Source organism: Aethalodelphis obliquidens, unplaced genomic scaffold (genome assembly GCF_003676395.1).
Source record: "Aethalodelphis obliquidens isolate GAN/ISIS:26980383/991018 unplaced genomic scaffold, ASM367639v1 scaffold15, whole genome shotgun sequence".
Lineage (NCBI taxonomy): Eukaryota > Metazoa > Chordata > Mammalia > Artiodactyla > Delphinidae > Aethalodelphis > Aethalodelphis obliquidens.
This window is the reverse complement of record NW_020837959.1, coordinates 32,028,437-32,036,997: the sequence shown is the minus strand read 5'-3', so window position 1 is coordinate 32,036,997 and position 8,561 is coordinate 32,028,437.

Below are 8,561 nucleotides of genomic sequence, written 5' to 3'. Positions count from 1 at the left end.
TTGCCTATTTACCACCATTGCCTAATTTTCCTTGGGTTCTCTCTGTCTTACAGATTTTTTTTTTAAAGATCTCTTTTATGATTGTGAATATGAATCCTTTGTTGCAAATGTTTTCTCCCAGATAGTCACTTACTATTTAGGGGTTTGGGGTAAAGGGGTCATTTGTCTTTTACCTTCACGGTCACACTGATACACAAGACTCTCCATTAGGTTAGACTTTCTCTTGGACTTTATTATATAAATTCTTTATATAGCATGTAGAAATTAGGTTTGATCTATCCGTGGGCCAACTGTTCTCACCAGTTTACCCAGTTTGTGATTTACCCTAAGCACTATGTCTGTTCTTACGCAGAATTCCCTCCTCTCTCCTCCTATCTGCTGTTTTGCAGAAACTTGTGTTTTCTTTAAGGTCAATTCAAGAATCAAAGTCCACAGCGGATCTCTCTTCCTTGTTCACTATCCACTGGCACAAAGTTATTTTGTTATTTTATGTGCACATATACTGTAACTTCAACGAGATGGGAAGCTATCCAACTGAAGGTCCCTTGCTTTTGCCATAACTCCCACTGTCTAACACATAGTGGGACTCTAATAAATAATTGTTGGTTGTTTTAAAAATTCTTTTTCATAGGAAAATACTTAATCTATCCCTTCTCCCCCAGACATGTACACCATCCCTGTGCATTTCTTCAATCATCTTTTTTGTGTAATTTGTCTTTTGTTCCATTTGTCGTTAGGTCACACCTGCTTATAATGTCTGAGGTTCTAAACCTCAACAATAAATTGAGAGCAATGTTAAGGATCTGATTTTCTGAAAATTCTCTGGTGACACAAAGAAGAATCTAATATTTTTCAAATTTGAAAGACGCATCTCTAAAGTCTAACTTATTCCCTGGGATAGGTTTTTATTTCATGCTACCTGAGACCTGTCTGCTTTTTTTGGTTTATTTGTTTGTTTTTTAAAATTAAAAGTCAAAAACCTAGTCTACACTACATTAAAATACAATTTATATTTCATTGATTGGTCAAGTTGTTCTTCTTATTACTACTGCTTCTACTGTGCTTTCCTTAAAAAAGTTTTTTTTTATATAATAGAATGTTTCAAAAAGATACAAAAATAGTGAGAATGAACCCTTCATGTACTCATCACCCAGCTTCAACCATTATTAACTCGTGGTCAGTCTTTTTCATTCATACCTTCATTCAGTGTTTATCCTCTCTGGGTTATTTTGAAGCAAATCCCCAAATGTCAAATCATTTTGTACTTAAATATAAAATTTAAGTCCAAAAATGTAGTTCAAAGCTCTGGAGGCCCTTGTGTTTTGTGTGTGTACGTGTGCGTTCTTCATTCAGACATGCATTTTCATATAGTACTCTACACGGCAGAGCCATGGTTGGCTGAAGAAACAAAGATGAATGTAATATGTAATATAATAAAAATAAATTTGATAAGTGCAGTGATAGTGGTGGTACTCAGTACATAGGGCCATCATGACAAAAATGATAGTTCCATAAGATCTGTATGTTTTAGCTGAGGTGGGATTGCTTTTATGGGTTTGTGATAGGTTCTCCTCAATTTAACTTCAAGTCTCCTACAAAAACAAATCTGTGAAGACCAGTGCTAGAAAGCAGGATCTCATCTTTTGAAATAAAACAAATAGTTCTCAAACCTTTATTCTTTTTTTTCCTTTTAATTTCAAAACGATTTCAAACTTAAAGAAAAAGTTGCAAGAATAAACAAAAAAATCCCATATTCATTTTACCCAGATTCATCACTAACATTTTGCCACATCTGCTTTCTCTGTCTCATGCTTTCTCTCTCTGTCCCTCTCTTTCTGCCTATCTCTCTCTGTATACACACACACACACACACACACACACACACATACACACACACACACACACACACACACTGTTTTTGGCCTTGATTAATTCAACCATTAGTTGCAAACATCATGACCCTTTATCCATAAATATTTAGAGAGTATATTCTAAGAACAAGGGTATTCTCTTATATAACCAGTTATACTATTGAGTTTGGAAATGTAGCATTGTCCACACTCAAATTTTGCTAATACCCCAATAATGTTCATTGCAAATGATGCTGCAATAAACATTCTGGCACGTCTATCTTTGTGAACATTTAAGAGATTTTGAGGAATGAATACCTAAAAGTGGAATTTCAAAGTGTTTGAAAATTTTATTTACGGTTCATACTCAAATTTTACTAATTAGTCTAATTATGTTTATTGTGACAATTCCCTCCAGCCTCCCCCCATGTAGTTCAAACCAGGATTATTTATTCCTTTAAAAAGAAACAGTAGCTGAAACTTTGTCTTTCATGACTCTTTCATCGTATATATATATATCTTAAATTTATTTTTGGCTGCGTTGGGTCTTTGTTGCTGCGCCCAGGATTCCTCTAGTTGCAGCGAGCGGGGGCTACTTTTTGTTGAGGTGCGCGGGCTTCTCATTGCAGTGGCTTCTCTTGTCGTGGAGCACGGGCTCTAGGCACGTGTGCTTAGTAGGCACGTGTGCTCAGTAGCATGGGCTCTAGAGCGCAGCCTCAGTAGTTGCGGCACACGGGCTTAGTTGCTCTGCGGCATGTGGGATCTTCCCAGACCAGGAATTGAACCCGTGTCCCCTGCATCGGCAGGCGGACTCTCAACCACTGCGCCACCAGGGAAGCCCTCAGGTGATGTATTTTTTTTTTTTTAAAGAAGATGTTGGGGGTAGGAGTTTATTATTTTATTTAATTTATTTTTGCTGTATTGGGTCTTTGTTTCCGTGCTCGGGTTTTCTCTAGTTGTGGCAAGCGGGGGCCACTCTTCGTCGCGGTGCGCGGGCCTCTCACTATCGCGGCCTCTCGTTGCAGAGCACAGGCTCCAGAGGCGCAGGCTCAGTACTTGTGGCTCACGGGCCTCGTTGCTCCGCGGCATGTGGGATCCTCCCAGACCAGGGCTGGAACCCGTGTCTCCCGCACTAGCAGGCAGACTCTCAACCACTGCGCCACCAGGGAAGCCCTCAGGTGATGTATTTTTATGTACAGTACAATACAACACAAGATAAACAACACTGCATCCTTCTCAGTTCATCACATCAAAAAAACCCCATGATATCAGTTTGTCCCATTAATGATGATGTGAATTTTGATCATCTGCTTAAGGTAGTGTCTGCCAAGTTTTTCCATTGGTAGGTTACTATTTTTCCCATTGTAATTAATACCTTATTTGTGGGGAAATACTTTGAGACTATTAAAATATCCTATTTCTCATCAGAATGGTACCCAATCATTTTAGCTTCCATTAATTCTTGCCTTAATCAATTAATACTACAATGGTTGTTAAGAGGGTGATATTTCTAACTCATTTCTTCTACATTTTAAGATGGCATTCTATGAAACTTTTATTCTTAATTTTACCTTTTATGTTTATAAGAATAAAACTGAGTTCACCAAACATCAGTGGCCTCTTTGGTGTGGGACACTGTGCTCAGAGACATCATGATGGACACAAAGACAAGACCATTCGTGTCCTGCAGGGGCATGAGATTTTGTAGGGGGAGATGGATTCAAGGCAGATGGTTAGGAATGCTTTACTGGGGATACAAAGCTAATGGGAAGGAGAAGAAACCAAAAGAGTATAAATTTTACTGGGGTATACGGAGTGACCTTGGGAGAGGGGTGGGATTTTAGCTGGGCTTGTGATTTATGGTATATGTAGTCAAAGACAGACATTGGAGGGAACAGCAGTGGCATTTGGGAAATGACAAATAATCCCTATGCTTAGAGCCTAAGGCTCCTGGGAGAAGAGGCAGGGCGGTGTAGGGAGATTCCAGGCTGGAAAGATCGGCTGGGGTTGGCTCAACATCCCGAACTGAAGAGTTTGGACTCCAATTTACTGAGAAGCAAGAAACATATTTGAGGTGGGGGTGGGGGGAGTTACCTGTCAGATAATGCTTAGGGCAGGGACTGTATCCTACCCATCTTTGTATTTTCAAGGCCTACAGCAGTGCTCAGCACACTAAGGGTGTTCAATAAACGTTTTCAGGCACCAGTGATGTGCTGGATGATTTAGAATAGGTGTGTGTGTGTGTGTGTGTGTGTGTGTGTGTATGTGTGTATGTGTGTATGTTTTACTTGTGGGTTGAGGTCATGATGGGAGGGTGGAGAAGGGGCATGTGGGCCCTTAACTCTGAAAGCAGCTCTCTATTGACTTGTTTATAGAAAAATGTTTAAAATATTAAGTTCCTAGACCACCACCAATATGCTCTGCTGACTTTAATTTTCAATTCCCAGAAAGCAAGTTTGGGAATTACTTTAAACAACTTTAGGTGCCAGTAAGGAGAACAAGGCTCTCAGAGAGAAGATAGTAAACACATCCCATTAGAAACCATTTTACTCTATATCGTCTTTATGAATATTTTAGAATTTAAAAAACTCCAAAAATGGGAATTCCCTGGCTGTCCAGTGGTTAGGACTCGTCGCTTTCAATGCGGTGGCCCTGGGATTGGTCGGGGAACTGAGATCCCACAAACCCTGAGGCGTGACGGGGGCGGGGGGGGGGGGGCAGGAACCACAAAAAGCACAAACAGCTCTTAAGAGATGCATATGAACTTTTAAGAGTCTATGCATTTTGTCAAAACACTGTAAATAACGTAGTTCATTTAACAGGGGAAAACAAAGCAAGAAAGTAAAATGAGATACCCAAAATAACTTTGAGTATAAATCATTGCAGAAGTCTTGTTGATCACTTAGGAAATAAATTAAAGCATATTTATATTTAAAACATTCCCAGGTTATCCCTTTCCAAACTTCAAACCTTGTAATCTCTCTTCAGCTTGTTTATTCTGCAGTAAATGCTGAAAAGCTACTGGCTTGGTTAAGAAGGTTTACATATTTTCCCAGCACAGGGTGCCGGCAAGTTGTGGCTGTATTTGGTGATTTCAAATGGAAAATCATTTGATCTTCACCTACAGTTCCAATAAACCCTTAATTGTATAGAGGTAACATTTATGTATGCTTTTTATTGAAAGCATTTATTCTGGTTACAAATGAAATATGTGGCAATTGTGAAAAATTTAGAAACTATTCAAAAGTATAAAGCAATGTAAAACCACCCATCATTTGACCATCCAGTGAGAGCCACCAAAATACATACGTGTTTTGCATTTTCTTTTCATCTTTGGGTCTGTGTTTATAAAAACCTCTTTACTTTGTTTTACTTAACATGTCATGAGTATTTTCCCATGTGACTAAATATCCTTTAATAATATGAATATGGTAGTAGATTCAGTGGCTGCTATTGAACTACTTTCCTATTGTTGGATACCTGGGTTCTTTTCAGTGTATAATGTAATATTTTTCCTAGAGGGAGAATTATCTATTGTTTTAAACGTTGTTTACATTTTAGCCTTCTTCTGCTTATTGTCAAACTGTCCTCTTCAAAATTTACACAAGTTTACACAACCATCACCAGTGGATAGACACAAAGGCATGAAGAGCCAGCATTGGGCTTAGCACTATCCTTACACATTTCATTCACAAATTAACCTCCAAAGGCGTATTTTCTTGTGCCCCGTGCACAGTTCACTTGAGCATTCAGTAGGAGTGCCTCACAGCCTAGGACCATTAGTGCTTTTGTCATCACATGAACAGCAATTGGCTCAAAACACTGCTCATTGTGATGCTGGTGATGAGGCCTCCTTAGTGTTCTAAAAGATTGTTTGGTGTAACTACTTCAGTTCAGGATTTTTCTCTTGACCTTTCCTAACATGTTGAGAGTCAGAATTCAAATACTGTACAGTTTAAGCTACAGTATGCCTGGCCTGTAACTTGGTTCAAGGCATTTATAGTTGTCTGCTTATCAAACTAACAAGGTAGAAAAAGCAATCCCAGTACCCCCAAAAGGTAAAATACTGTTTGTTGTATATTACTAGAGTTTTAAAAATAGGATAAATTATAGTACATTTAGGAATAAGTGCACATTGAGAGTTTTATGAGATATTTCAGGAAGAACACATTTAACTCCAAACTTAAATATAAAATTTAATTCTTTAAGAACTGAGGTTGAGATAGTAAAAAAATAGAATATGAAGCTTTTTTCTTGACATCCCTTTAATTGATACAAAAAGAAGTCTATAATCCTATTTAAATTACATACTGTTTCATCACAAAAGGAAAGGACATCTTTTCTTGTGTGTCTTAATTTTTTGAGTCAAAATGGTTTGAATTTTGACTAATCTCATTTGAAGCTTCTGTTTATTGTGTTCTTTTCTCAATGGCATTTTTTTCTTTTTATGTGGGGGTACAAGCAGTTGCCATTAATGAATAGAAAAGATTAAAAGTGTGAAATAAAGGACAATAATTCTGTCTTACGTTCCTACCGATACAGATTCTGACACTAGGTGGATAATCAATGATTATCAAAAAAGTCACTTTAAATTGAATAATCTTACCCTAGAGGAGAATTTACTCCCTTATTAAAAAAAAAAAGAAAAAGATTTTTATTCTTTGTCGTGCTTTTTCTATGGCCCAATATCACTCGGAAATTTGACTTTGATTTTACCGAGTTGCAATATTCCATGAATAGTTTCCAAAGTGAATAAAATGTTGTCAGAAATACTCTAGATCTCTTAATTTCAAGCTCTCCGTGACGTGTCGGCCAAGCAACTGAACACAGATATTTCTTTTGCCGTGTCTTCCTGTGAACGTTGCCGTAGTGATAGCTTCATATTTCTCTCATCTCATCATTCAGAAGCTATTTATCCATTTTTTTCCACTGCCTCCTTCAAACCTCCCCTTCCCCATCGTTGAATGCCTATTCAGCCTCCACACATTCAGGCGTATTTATTCCTGTAAAGATAGTGACACTTAGGGTTTATTCTAAGACTAAATCTGTGTTGCCCAGTGACTAAGGACTTAAGCATGCACACTGCTTCTGTGCTTACCCTCCTACCTAACTTGACTACTCAACTTTTCTTCTTTCTTTCCCTCCGAATTCTCTGTTTTGGCACAGTTCAGTTAACACACCACTGCCAGGCCACTAATTGATTTTTGAAACCTGACATTTGTTTTTTGTTTTCTCCTATCTTCCCTCATGGTACAGCACTACTAAGCAGGAAGGAATGCAAAGAACTAGAAAGTTCAAAGTAATTGAGTATCTGTCCATTCACACTGTCTGGCTTCACGCCAATGCAGAACCTGGAACATTTGAAAAATATTTATCAAGTTTTAACCCTTTTGGCTAAGTCAGTGAAGCAGGTTTGCAGCTGGAGCATTTGTGTTCACAGCAACAGCAAGTAAGCTTGGTTGAACATGTCTTTTATATGTTCAGAACCGCATGGCAAATGTCTCAGAAAAGGATTTCTTTCCAATTTCTGTACTATTGTACAGTGCTAAGCTAATTATTTTCTGTGAGACTGCAGACTTGGGTATTTCAGAGAAACTATTACTTAAAAGTGGCAGCCCTATTTCATGAACCCTTATGTCAGGAATGAAATTTAAATAAATGCTACTGTATTTGAGCAAAAAAGATTGTATTCAGCTTTTCGGTTGTAAATATGTTTCGAGCCCAACCATAGGTATGTTCATATCTGCATTCATTAAGAAAAGTGGAAATATGAAAAAAAATTTAAAGGACTATAAAAATATTTTATTAAAAGTTTATCAAATAGCTTTTTTTTTTTGCATTGGAAACGCTTTTGTAAATGAATGCATGTTAAAAAATGGTGTGAAATGTAGAAATATTTCCAGTAAAATAACTGGATTTTATTGCAGCAAAAGCTTAGGTTGAAATAACAGGCCATCAACGCTCTGGTTAAAAAAAAAAAAGAGAGAGACAAAAGGAAAGGTCTAGATAGGTTTAAAAGCAAATTAAAATATAAATAGATACCAACTTGTATTAAATCTAAGTTAGATTTAAAGTTAAAAAGAATACAAAATTCTATTGAGTTATCTATATCACACAGGTTTGATCATGTTATTAGCATTAAGTACTAAAAATCTTGCAAGGTTCAATTTTTTTTTAAAGTTACATTAAATCCCATACCAATTCTATAATCTGTTTCTAAATTATTTAATTATATAATTGGGTTCAATATCAGAGAAAATCAGGGCGGCTTTTTAAAGGTGAAGGTGGATGGTGTGTGATTGCTTAGAAAAAAATTTGCCAAAACACATTAAATAATACTTCGGTAACATGAAAGTAGTCATCAACCATTCTCTGAAATCAGTGATCACAGCTCTAAAAATGAATCATTAACAAGAACAGAATGAAAAGGAGAAAAAATATTTTTTACAGCATAATTTTATGTTTTCTAATAATAAACACCTGTAACACTTTGTGTATATAAACTTTTTTAATCTACACACTGAAACGAGATCCCTATCTTTGTTAGATTCACTTCTTGAGGAGAACATTTTCCTAAGAACTCTTTTTTGTAAAAGCTGCCTTACTGTGAAGTGATGTTGTATATGTAAAAATGTCTAATGGTATAGTGTTCTGTCACCATATATACACATATGTAGTAATATTCCAGGCATTTTTATTTCAGTGTATTGT